This window comes from Schistocerca serialis, chromosome 9 (genome assembly GCF_023864345.2).
Source record: "Schistocerca serialis cubense isolate TAMUIC-IGC-003099 chromosome 9, iqSchSeri2.2, whole genome shotgun sequence".
Lineage (NCBI taxonomy): Eukaryota > Metazoa > Arthropoda > Insecta > Orthoptera > Acrididae > Schistocerca > Schistocerca serialis.
Genome location: NC_064646.1, coordinates 296,806,506 through 296,820,666, shown reverse-complemented (window position 1 = coordinate 296,820,666; position 14,161 = coordinate 296,806,506).

Here is a 14,161-nt window from a genome sequence, read left to right as displayed (position 1 = left end):
CTTATATGTGTGGGATCTTGTCCATTTGTTGGGGACATCTGAGCATTTGCTCTTGATTTTATTAGTCAGCTTTGTTAGTAAGTTTTGTTTGGATCCATTGTTTGTACCTACATGCACTATAGTATTCATTTCTTTTTCGTGGTTGTCTGCGTCTAATGATACAGTGTTTAGTTTATGGACCATGAATCTACGTGCACCTGTTTCATGAGAGTTTGGGTGATTTTATGTATGGTGTATCGTTGTATCTGTTCTTGTCGCTCATTAGTAAACGTCAAACATGTGTTGGTTGCTCTGAATCTTTACAGCAATATCCAAGGAAATTAACTGTCTATTTTGATCTTTTCCTATCATAAACATTCTCACCATGAACACAATTTATGACATTATGTAACTATAAGTTTTACTGCTTATTTGATCCATCAGACACAGGATGTCATCCACATAACTAACACAGTATGCAACATTGTACATATTTCACACTAGAATGACATTTTCACTCTGCAGCATTAGCGGAGTGTGCGCTGATATGAAACTTCCTGGCAGATTAAAATTGTGTGCCCGACCGAGACTCGAATTCGGGACCTTTGCCTTTATATGGCATAAATAGATACGGTGCCTGTCGAAACACGAAACACTTTAGCTGCCTCGTTACGGAGATACTCGCCATATGAGCGCCAACACGTGCTAGTGCGCTGAGATGTAACATAATGCACTCACAAGTATTGAGAACACTGTTCTGACACGACTGCCACCTGTAACCCATTGAGGACGTTGGACAGATGACGTTCGTGGTCAAATACAACAGCACAATCTGCCGACTTGGCTAGCATCTGCATTTATGCTCAAGCATACGTTTCTCGCGATGTTTCCATATTTTTATCCACCCCTTTTAGGTTGTTAGAGAGGTGACAGACAGTGGGGAAAACGATTTTTACTAATTTGGACGTTAAATCAAAAAGTATAACATAATAATGATCCGTAAGTCATATAATTAGAGTCAAGTGGAATATTGGCAATGAGGACGATTAAGTCTTTCACAAATTTGTAATTTTAATCAGCATGATAGATATATATTCATAGTCGTTTATTTTTAAGGAAATTTACTGTATTGATCTGTTCAAGTAACATGAGGTATGTAGCTCATGCTTCTAAGCAGCTAATGAATTTATAGTATTCTGCACGGCACCAGTTGGAACTGCGAGTGCTTCCTCAAATTCCCACCCAGTTTATATCTTTCTCTTCATCATTTGTGCTGACCATCTCTTGGAACCCCATAAACACCTTGAAAGGTGGCTACACTGAGCCACAGCGCCAGAGATTGCGCCAAAGAGTATTATTCAGCCGCCTCCACTGGCAGTGCCTGTCGAGGTCTCGTAGTAGTCAGTGCTTGTTAAGAACTCGTAGCAGAGAGTGCTTGTTGAAAACTCGTGGTAGTAAGTGCTTGCTGAGATGTCGTAGTGGTGAGTCGGTGTGGAGAGATTGTAATGTTTAGAGTGCTTTTCATCAATATAAACGAAGGTAAAAAAAAAAAAAAATTCTTTTCTCTCTCATTATTTCAGTGTCCTAAATAATGCGTCATTACAGGTTCAGTCAACAAAGCATCTGGCGTGTGTTCTTGTATTAGAGTGTAATTCTGGTTTTCTTGCGCAATTATAGTATTTCTAATTTTTTTGATCACGTCAGTATAAATGGTATTTGAAATTTCTTGTCTTATTGAAGAAGAACCATGCCAGATGTGTACGTTGAGTCATACTTCCACACACAGAACAGTTACTCTTGTGCTTGTTGTTGCGTTGGTTTTATAGTTGCTGGGGACTTAATTAATTAATTGTGTTAACAGGAAATTTTCATTTCATTCTTTGTTGTTGTTCCATGCAGTCAGCTTGCGTAATAAGACTAGTCAGGGCCAACCGTTTACGAAACAGCGTAATCGGACATACGGTTGAACTAAAAATATTTGCATTTTATTTAATTAAGCCCCCATGCACGTGGCGACCCTGCCGGGATCGTCCCTTGGAATTCTTCTGATTGTAAAAATAGTAGACAGTAGTATTGTTGTAGTAATTTGTAGTTTAGTAATTGTAGTCTATATTGCATGTGTAGATTTGGTAATTGTCATTCTTCTAATGGTATTTTTCAAAATTTAATTTGTGTTGTCTTGTCTACGGGTTTGACAATTTAGTGCAATTATTTCAATCGTTCGTTAATTGTGTTTGAGGGAAACATTTCGTGTGAATGGTATTGTTGGAGATAAAGTGTCGTTGTGTGCAATTTTCATATAGTGACGAGTTTTGTATATTTTGTAAATGATTACGCGATCAATGAAAAAGGCAAAAATGATGAATAGTGAGAATGACGAAATTGTTAACATGGCGAACTCGCCAACAGAGGAAAACAGTATCATGAATAATGAAGTGGAAAACAATTTAATAAGTCGGGAAAATAGTCCGGAACCATTTCAAAATTTTTCTCAATCAAAAAATTCACAGAATACGAGATTAACGATAGAAGATTCTGAAATAGTATCGAACTCAGATAGCTTTGCAGCTGTGACAAAGGAAACTGGTTTCGTGGGAAATGTTAGGGGTGAAAAGAATTTTGAAACATTTACTATGGAGCACTTGATGAGTGCTATATTAAATGTGGGATCACAGTTTAGATCTGAATTGAAAACACAAATAGGAAGAATTAACTTGAAGATAAAAACTTTGACAATACGGTTAGGCTCACAAATAGGAACAAGTAGAACCGAGATGGAAACAATGGAAACACAGTTAGGCTCACGAACAGGGACGTGTTTCAAAAACATGAAAGATGAATTAAAGAAAGAAATTAGAGAAGAAGGACAACCGATTTTGAATGCTCACAATAATAGTTTAATTTCAATAGAAATTAGACAAGAGGAACAGGACAGAGAATAGGAAGAAAGCGATCGTGTGATAGTACAGAAATTTTCAGAGTTAAATTTACAATGTGCACACGATAAGGAAGAAATACTTGAGAGAATCGAGGAGTCCGTATCAAATGACAGATTAAATAACATAACACAACAATATGAACAGTTAACTACCAAATGTGTCAATACTGAAACCCGAGTCGCGACACTTACGGAAGACGTAAATAAACAGAAAGGACAATTAGGTGATTTATCGGAAAGAGTTGAGGAGATTTCAGATAAACTGACAAGTCTTAGTTTAAATGGGGACAGAGATTCAGATGATACAGCAACATTGCCATTTGCAGAAACCGAAGAGTACCAGAACATAAATAAGCATGTTGAAAATCAGGGAAAATTTAATGAACGTGTGAAAAGGGAATTTGAGGCATTAAAAAAGCAAGTCAAACTAATTGAAGGCGAAATCGTAGGAAAAGACAGCGAAAGAAATTTAGAATCACAGATACCAGAGGGGTTTGAAGAAAATAATTTGTTTCATTTACGGGATGCAACAAGAGAGCGCCAGGCGCGCGAACTTGACAATAATCGACTTTGGGACTGGGACAGACGCGGTAGGTCTTTGTCGCCACGAGGCGAAAACTTTGATTATAAACACTTTTTGACTGTTCGGAAATTTAAGATCTTCCACAATTCTAAGAATGACATACATCCATGTGCATGGTCAGATCAATTTAAGTACGCACTTCCGCCAAGTTTGCCACTAAATCACAAACTGGAAATTATGTGCAGCTATTAAAGTCCTCAGGGGATTCACTACACTAAGTGAATATGTGCCGTAGCGAGCATAGGGCCCCGAGCTGTAGTGGTGCTATTTCCCTTTTAGTTTTCTGCACCGCTGCCTACTCTTTTACTATTCTTTGCATCTGTCAAAACAACTCTTCGACTATCAATCTATCTAGAGAGTAAGTAGACAATAACCGGATATGACGATTTTACCCAAAAGAGATTTCGAAAATTACTGTTTGGACTTACTGTACCTTCAGCAGCATTCATTCCTAGTTGAAATGAAATTTTACTTGTTTATCTTCGTGACAATATTACTTCATATGTTGACGACATTATTATTGCTAAACATTCTTGGAGTGAACACAACAAAATTTTGGATTCATTATTACGTATCTTTGCAACAGTTGGCATTACTGTGAACTTGGAAAAATCGGAATTTGGTCGTTCACAGGTGAAATTTCTCGGTCACATTATTTCTACAGAAGGTATTCTTCCTGATCCAGAGAAACTAGATGGTATTCACTTCGCAATGACATTCTTTTTACATGAAAATCGGTCGACAACTCTGTTTGGTTAGTTTGTATTCCTGATGAGTGGGTTAATAAGCTGATTTGGTATACGCATTCAGTTTTGCACACTCTGGTCCCAGAAAATGTTTTCATAAATTACGGGAAAATTGCAACTTCAGTAATATGGAAAAACGTATTCGATCTGTTCTGGCCAAATGCAAATTATGTCAAAATGCTAAGCCGCCAACAATTTCTCACAGAGCACCGTTGTTTCCTATCATTCCAGCGAAATCAAAGGACATGGCTGCAGTCGATTTGTTCGGTCCAGTGGTTCATTCTACTAATGGTTTTGGGTACATTTTCGTAGCAGTGGAATTGACATCAAAATATGTGTGTTTTACACCTTTATGCAAAGCAACAGCTCGTTCAGTATCAAATGCTTTCATCAAACATTTTCTTAAAGAAGTGGGTCATGTTGATAAGGTTATATCAGATAATGAATCACAGTTTCGCTCTAAAATTTGGCTTCGTACTCTACAGCGTCGTAAAATTAAACCAATCTTCATTTCACTTTTTCACCCTCAATCTAACGCTTCAGAGAGATGGATGAAGGAAATCAATAAATTGTGTCGTCTTTATTGTCATCAGAATCACAGAACGTGGGATCAGAACCTTCACATTTTTCAAAACATTCTGAATGAACTTCCTAATGATTCAACTTCTTTACCGCCTATACTGATATTAAAAAACAAAGCACCGACAAATCGCATATCTGAAATCGTTCCTTTTCCGCCTTCACGGAAACTGCGGCATTCTGAAGTTGTCAACCTGGCTCTACAAAATATTGCATCTGCGGCTGCTAGAAGAGAGAAATCAGCTAAACATCCTGATCGTTTAAAAATCTTGTTAGTTGGTCAGAAGGTGTTAATTAAGTCTCATCGTTTGTCTCACAAAGGAAAAGGCTTGTGTAGCAAATTTTTTCTGCTTTATAACGGTCCATATACAATTCGCAAAATTATTCATGATAACACTGTTGAAGCAGAAACTCTTAAATCACGACGCTCTAAGGGAATACATCATATATCTAACATTAAAATTTTTGTGGAATGATATACTTTTGAAAAATTTTTGTATAATGATATACTTTTGAGAAACTAACAGCTAGATGTAAACATGCAGAGAATACAAGGATACCGCGCTGTGTTCTGGCGGCGGCATATACTCAAAGCAACAGTGAAGTCTGCGCGCCGCACAAGGCAGTCGTTGACCGCAAACAATTGCTTCCTACGTCACGCGCCTACAGCTGATCGAGCGCTCAGTGCGAATGCACTGACAGCCGTAAACAAATACACAGTCTAATCTCTCCGTTTAAATTCAGTATAAAGCTATAGTGACTTGATGAATTATGTTATTAACATTCAGTATTTTTCAGGATACGGTTGTATAAAATATTTAAGAACTTCAGGTAAATTCTGTGTGTCTCCGACGTTAAGAGGACTTGCTATAGAGAAAATTTCAGAAAGAATGTAATTTCCAAGAAGAAACTAATAAACTAAAAAGGTAACTATTAATTGAGTTTATTTTTCAGGTAACATATTTCCACTTGGGTACGTACTTTAGACGTAATTTGCTGCTCGCGGTTACGTGATTCATACTTTGTGCTAATTTCATGTTCCATGAAATTACTTGTGAAGCGACATGCTTGCGTACGTTAACTGATTTTGACAATGATTATTAATGAACTGGGTTGTAACTTGTGTATATTATGCATCGCTTGGCTGCACTGCTTTTTCACTGATGTCATATTTTTTAATTATGTGCCTGCTGTGCTTATTTATTTAAATTATAATTGTCACCTGATTAGTTGTGCTGATATGTATGTAAGTTATACTTTGTGATTTATCTGCTTGCGCCTTCATGTTTACTTATTAAGATGACATATGAACATTTATTTGCTTATGCTGATATGATGCTAATGACCTGTTTATTACATAAGATATATGTTTACTGCTATGCGTATGGATTGCATATTTATACATTTCTGTTTGTCGTCACAACTACTCTTTAATTTGGTATATAGAAATGCTGATATACTGTGTACAAACATAGAGTTTAGGTCACACTATTGTATTAATTATAGATTGTTCGCTTGGCAGAGCCTCGTTGCAAGAATTGTGCTGCATCCACTTGTTGACATTCTGTTCGCTACTGGTATATTTACTCGCTATTGCATGTTTTGCGTACGCTCAGTGCCTTATATTTTTAAGATAAGAAAATGAACTGCTATAATTCGACGAACAACATTAGTACAAGAAACTTCATAGAAGTCACATGAGCTGAAGGTTTTATGGAAGCTGTATAAATTTATGCTAATAGGAAGAAAGCTAACGACATGACATACCAAATCTAGCTTTAGACCATTGACAGTTATTACACTGCATTTTTCGTGAGCAATTGAAATAGGAAGTGACACTTGACACAAGAAATACTCCACATGATTGCTTCTGTTTGCCATAATTCTTGAAGTGGTGTACACACTGTGAAATATTATGATCATTCACACTCCGTAATCGTACTTAATTACTGAGAGTTATTCGAACTAAAGACTGTTAGAGGTCATGTATGCATTTCTTTTATTTAATGATGAACAGAAGATTTGGGTCAGATGGATTACATAGAGGTTGTGTGTTGACAGTGTGTCTTTGGATTGTATGGGATGATGAGGTTTGCATTAGGATTTTATCTGTACTTGTTTGAGGAGACTGACTAGAGGAAAGAGTTGTTATGGAAATGAAATGATATTGGTAATAAGGTTTATATGTATCGATGTATTGAAGAGGTACTATTGAGGTATTATTGAGATTATATGAAGTTGATGATTATTGGAGTTTTTGTGGACAAGAGGTAAGGTAAATGATATTGATGATAAGATTTATATGCATCGACGTAAGAGGTATTATTGAAGTATTGAGATTATGTGATGCTGATGATTATTGGAGTTTTGGTGGATAAGAGGTAAAGTAAGTGAGGTGCATATTTTTTTGTTGGTCTATATGGAACAAGGAGGATGATGATAGCAGACTAGAACACTAAAGTGGAAGGAAGATTGTCTACACACACTTTGTTAAATCACTAAGCAGTATATACTTTTTTTTGAAGAGAGGAAGTATTTGCATATCTTGGCACACTGACAGTTGTTCAGCAACAGTACATTTTGATCTGGCTTGGCAAACATTGGTCTTGACATGATGACTATGACGTTGACTTAACTATTATTGACTGTTATACATTGCTGCCACTACTACTTGATACACATGATGAACATCAAATTTTGACAGAATTGCATTTACACAGTTAACACTATTCAATTACACTGTAGTACTTAATATGGATGAAAGATGAGTGAGTGTGTTTTGTGTGTTTTCCGTTCCTAATCCCAAATAATTAGTCCCAACCTATCTCCTAAATATTAATTTGTTTGTTTGTAGTGGCTTGCTCTGACACCCATAAATATTATACGTTTACTGATATTTGGGTATTTGTAATAGTTAATATGACAATTATCTGATATCATTTGTGTGTTTATTAGAATTTATATGTATAGTGTGTAAAAGCATTTGTATGTGTATTCAAACTGTTGTTCATGCCTGAACTGTCTGATTAGTGATGGTGAATATTATGAACTGTTACCTGCACTTGTTCAACATTGATGGGTGCCACTTAGAAATGTTTAATTTCTGCTGATGAGCTGTGTGATCACTGATAGTAAATATTATGGACTGTTACTTGTACTTTTTCTACATGATTGGTGCCACTAGGACATGTTTAATTTCTGCTTATAAACTCTGATGAACAGTGTGATCAGTGATAGTGAATATTATGGACTGCTCTCTGGATCTGCTCAACATTGCTGGGTGCCGCTGATGAACTGCTTCTACTGAAATAATGTCACCTGTTGCTGTCTGCACCTATTCAACATTGCCGGGTGCCACAAATGGACTGCTTCTACTGAAATAATGTCACTTGTTGCTGTCTGCACCTGCTCAACATTGCTGGGTGCCACTGATGAACTGCTTCTACTGAAATGATGTCACTTGTTGCTGTCTGCACCTGCTCAACATTGCTGGGTGCCACTGATGGACTGTTGTTACTGAAATAATGTGACCCGTTACTGTGTGCACCTGTTCAACATTGCTGGGTGGCACAGATGGAACTGCTTCTACTGACATAATGTCACTTGTTGGTGTCTGCACCTGTTCAACATTGCTGGGTGCCACTAATGAACTGCTTCTATTGAAATGATGTCACTTGTTGGTGTCTGCACCTGCTCAACTCTACTGGGTGCCATTGATGGACTGCTTTTTACTGAAATAATGTGACTTGTTGCTGTGTGTACCTGCTCAACTTTATTGGGTGGCACTGATGAACTGCTCCTACTGAAATAATGTCACTTGTTGCTGTGTGTACCTGCTCAACATTACTGGGTGACACTGATGGACTGTTTTTTTACTGAAATAATGTGACTTGTTGCTGTGTGTACCTGCTCAACACTACTGGGTGCCACTGATGGACTGCTTCTACTGAAATGATGTCACTTGTTGCTGTGTGTACCTGTTCAACATTGCTGGGTGCCACAGATGGAACTGCTTCTACTGAAATAATGTCACTTGTTGCTGTCTGCACCTGTTCAACATTGCTGGGTGCCACTGATGGAACTGCTTTTACTAAAATGATGTCACTTGTTGGTGTTTACACCTGTTGACCATCGCTGGGTGCTACTACTGGAACTAATCATTAAAAGCATTTTATGTGAACATTTGTATAAACTGATTTTTTGTGTATTGTGTGAACTATTATGTAAAGTCACATGTACGAAAAGAATTTGTATTGCTTACTATATTTTATATAGTAGGTTATTGAAAGGTCAGTGCAAAGCCAAAAAATTTTATCTAATTATGTGATATTTAGATATTAATATTATCTTTTATTTTTGTCTGTATTTTTGTGGACGAATTTGGTGGTATTTTCACCACCAATGCTGGCAAAAATACCATCAAATTCTGGCCTGTGGAGGAGGGGCATATGAAAGGTGGCTACACTGAGCCACAGCGCCAGAGATTGCGCCAAAGAGTATTATTCAGCCGCCTCCACTGGCAGTGCCTGTCGAGGTCTCGTAGTAGTCAGTGCTTGTTAAGAACTCGTAGCAGAGAGTGCTTGTTGAAAACTTGTGGTAGTAAGTGCTTGCTGAGATGTCGTAGTGGCGAGTCGGTGTGGAGAGATTGTAATGTTTAGAGTGCTTTTCATCAATATAAACGAAGGTAAAAAAAAATTCTTTTCTCTCTCATTATTTCAGTGTCCTAAATAATGCGTCATTACAGGTTCAGTCAACAAAGCATCTGGCGTGTGTTCTTGTATTAGAGTGTAATTCTGGTTTTCTTGCGCAATTATAGTATTTCTAATTTTTTTGATCACGTCAGTATAAATGGAATTTGAAATTTCTTGTCTTATTGAAGAAGAACCATGCCAGATGTGTACGTTGAGTCATACTTCCACACACAGAACAGTTACTCTTGTGCTTGTTGTTGTTTTGGTTTTATAGTTGCTGGGGACTGAATTAATTAATTGTGTTAACAGGAAATTTTCATTTCATTCTTTGTTGTTGTTCCACGCAGTCAGCTTGCGTAATAAGACTAGTCAGGGCCAACCGTTTACGAAACAGCGTAATCGGACATACGGTTTAACTAAAAATATTTGCATTTTATTTAATTAAGCCCCCATGCAAGCTACAATATCTACATTGTTCTATTCAGTTCTGACCACTTAATAACTCATGTTTCAGACGGATAACAATAGTAGATTGCACGTAAAACACCAGACGATTGTTCTCTGTGAGAGTACTGAACAAGAGAGAACATGAACAGTATTTCATGGTTTTGTTGGAAGATCGAAAGAAGCAGAAGATGAGCGAAGACCGCCAAATATGATGTGAACCCTACCGAATCCTGTTCGCTTCCGCTCAGCCCACTGTTTAAATCAGAGACAATACTCAATCGCTGATGCTCGTCCACTTCAGCACGCTCCGGTGTAAACCAGGCTTCAAGTCATGATAGAAGTCATGGGATACCTTCTAATATCATGGTAGACCTCCTTTTGTCCAGTTTGGTGCAGCAGGTCGAGGCAGTGTGTTCTCAAAGAGTCGTTGGATTTCCCCTGCAAAAATATTAGCCATGCTGCCTGTGCTGGAGTGAGCTGCCGCCAGCACACTGGTTGGCGAAGATGTAGCGAGAAGATCGATAGCAGGCGCTGGATCAAGTGCACCTATTAGGAGAGGGGCCAAAGACAGACTTGCACGCAACTGGCCGCCAACGCCATCGCGACTGCGAGCATTTAGACAGATGCCGCTGAGCGGAGGTCTCATTCTCAGTCTCTTCATCACTAGCGCAGTCGCTCCGTCACTAGCTCAGTCACACTCTCAGTGACTCACTACAGTGGCGACGAGAACACAACAGTGGCGACGAGATCGAAGATATTGCTTGCTTCTCTTGTGTTTTAGCTTGCAGGGATGCTCTTTGCTAGTTGCTCAATTGTTGCTGTGTTTTTGTATGCATTTCAGAAGGGGAGTGGCAGAACTAATCACATTTCTCTTTTCAGAGGCTTTGCTTCCTTTTTGATATAACATATTTGTGTAAACCATGAATTCCCCGCACCCTCCACCCTCTGCCCGTACGCCGCAGTCGCAGACGGCCAATGTTATGGTCCTAACACAAGTTTTTCAGTTTCAGAACCAACAAATTCCTGCCCTGTTAACGACGGTACAACAATTACTGGCCTAACAAGCTGTGTCGGCCGCACAACGGACCAACCAACCTGCCCAACAAGTGCCGCCGACCAGCACACCAACGTTCCGGCAATTAAACGGCAAAGGGGAGTGGCTCGAATACCTGACTCAGTTCCAAGCATATTGTCAAGTTAATCGTGTTGAAGGTACTGTAAAGTAACAATACTTCCTTCCGATTGCGTGATTCCTTGTGTTCAGGTTAATTCAAAAACTATTCCCAACAGTATTCCACAAGATTTCGGGATTGCAGCCGGATCTCACCGACTTCTTTCCACGATATTTCGGCTGACAACCTTACAGCCATCTTCAGGCGAGTGTTTGACACTGGAGATTGCTAGTGCAAGTCGCTCTATTTATACGTAAAAGTGCCGCAGGCGCGCATGCGCAAGTTACCGTAGCATGCGCGCCACCTGTCGATTCCAAGGCCCTCTACAATATTACTGCATCTATGGAGCGCAATCGAATGCGTGAAAAAAGTAAAACATGCACGCAGACGTGTCCAAAACAATAAAATGTCAGTATTAAAATTACTTGTCGCTTGACATGTCAGAAGCCATAAAAACTTCTCTTTTGGTTGAAATTAAAAAAATCAACGGGTCCCAGGCCTTATTCAATAAAAAGCCGCCATCACGATTAATGAGATTATCCGCTAAACGTATTTCCACGGATTCCTTCACAACTGAATCCCAGAAGGATCTCGATGGGGCCAAGATTTTCGTGGCCGAATAATCCATAGTATGTCCTGTGGAAATACAATGTTCGGCTATAGCCGACTTACTGGGCTGTAAAAGGCGAGTGTGGCGCTCATGTTCAACGCAGCGGTCGTGCACTGTGCGTGTGGTTTGACCAATGTAGGCTTTCCCACACTCGCAAGGTATTTTATAAATTCCAGCCTTCCGTAATCCCAGGTCATCCTTGGCTGAGCCCAGAAGAGCTCGAGTCTTTGTAGATGGCCGGAAGATTGCTTTCACACGATGTTTCTTTAAAATTCTGCCTACTTTCGATGAAATGTTCCCGACATATGGGAGAAATGCTCTGGACTTAAACACCTCCTTATCCTCTTGATCTTGTTGGTGGTCACGTTTTTTCCTCCTTAAAGCAGTACTGACCTGATGTGCAGAATATCCATTACGTTGAAATACCGATTTCAAGTGCTCTAATTCGTTTGCAAGGCTGTCTTTATCAGACACGACATGTGCCCTATGCACCAACGCTCGAAGGACGCCCATAGTTTGTGACGGGTGATGACAGCTTGACGCCTGCAGGTACAGAAATGGTAGGCAACCATCCTTTTCAACTTCCATCGTAAACTGAATGTTTGTGTGGATGGAATTCAGATGTTGTAAAAACCGTGAAAGCTCTTCTTCACCGTGAGGCCACACTACAAAGGTATCGTCCACGTACCGCCAGAAGACTGTTGGTTTCAACATCGCCGAATCGAGAGCCCTCTCCTCAAAGTCTTCCATATAAAAGTTTGCCACCAGAGGGGACAGAGGACTGCCCATGGCAACACCGTCAAGTTGCTCAAAATATTCATTATTAAATAGAAAGTAAGTAGAGGACAGGGCATGGTGAAACAGCGCCGTTATATCGGCCGTAAACTTATTGCCGATAAGTGACAATGAATCCAAAAGAGGGACCCTCGTAAAGAGTGAAACGACATCGAAACTTACTAATAAGTCCGAATCCTTCAACTGTAGTGTTCTCAGTCTATTGATAAAGTCCGCAGAGTTGCGAATATGGTGCGTACATTTGCCAACAAAAGGTCTCAGTAGCGAAGCCATATGACTAGATAAATCATATGTTGGAGCACCGATATTGCTCACTATGGGGCGTAAGGGCACATTATCCTTATGGATCTTTGGAAGACCATATAACATCGGTGGAACAGAACTGTGAGGTCTCAATCTTTTCAGAACTTCTTGCGGCAGAGAAGAGGAGTTTAGCAACTCTGACGTTTTCCTTTCTGCTTTCCGAGTAGGGTCTTTATCGAGCTTCTTGTACATTGTCTCACTCAGCAAACTATATATCTTCTGATCATACATATCACGTGGCAACAGCACAGTAGCATTCCCCTTATCCGCCGGAAGGACCACCGTCTGAGTATCTTCCCGTAACTTGCGCAGCGCAGCCCTTTCCATTGAAGAAATGTTGCTCTTCTGAGGCCGAGTTCTCGTAAGGGCGAGACATGTTTCCCGCCTGATTTCTTCTGCTGCTTCACTGGATAGAGGCCTGACAGCTTCTTCAACAGCACTAATAAAATCTGTTAAAGGTAAGGTCCTAGGTGTCGGTGCGAAGTTCAGACTTTTCCCAAGTACCGACAGTGTCACGTTGTCTAAATCCTTATCCGTGAAATTTACCACAGAGCGTCGAAAAGCATCTTCTTGTCGTGACATTGCTGAGAGTCGGTCGAACTTCGATGATTGTCTTAAAGAATACTCCTGGCGGACCCAGTCTGATTTGGCCCATGTTACACCATCGACCCATTCCCAGGAGAGGGAAGGAAGATTAGATTCAATCTCCATATGCAAATAAAACAGCTCTTTCGAAACCAAGTCCAGTTCCCGGCGAGTGAAGCGTATCCTCTCCTTCACAAGGGCTAAACTTACTTTACGAGTGATGAACTTCGCAGCGGCGGTCTTAATAAAATGTGTCACTCTGGCGAACTTTGGAACAAGGCCATTATCCCGGCATTTCAGTAAGAAACATAAAGCACTTAACAATCTCACACGTTTGCTTCGTAACTTATCCAACTTCTGGATGTTAGATGCCATCTCCTCCCCGACGAGGTATTTGATGTGACTCTTTAAGTTTTCCCGGCGTATCGAATATTCCACAAGATTTCGGGATTGCAGCCGGATCTCATCGACTTCTTTCCACGATATTTCGGCTGACAACCTTACAGCCATCTTCAGGCGAGTGTTTGACACTGGAGATTGCTAGTGCAAGCCGCTCTATTTATACGTAAGAGTGCCGCAGGCGCGCATGCGCAAGTTACCGTAGCATGCGCGCCACCTGTCGATTCCAAGGCCCTCTACAATATTACTGCATCTATGGAGCGCAATCGAATGCGTGAAAAAAGTAAAACATGCACGCATATGTCGGGAACATTTCATCGAAAGTAGGCAGAAT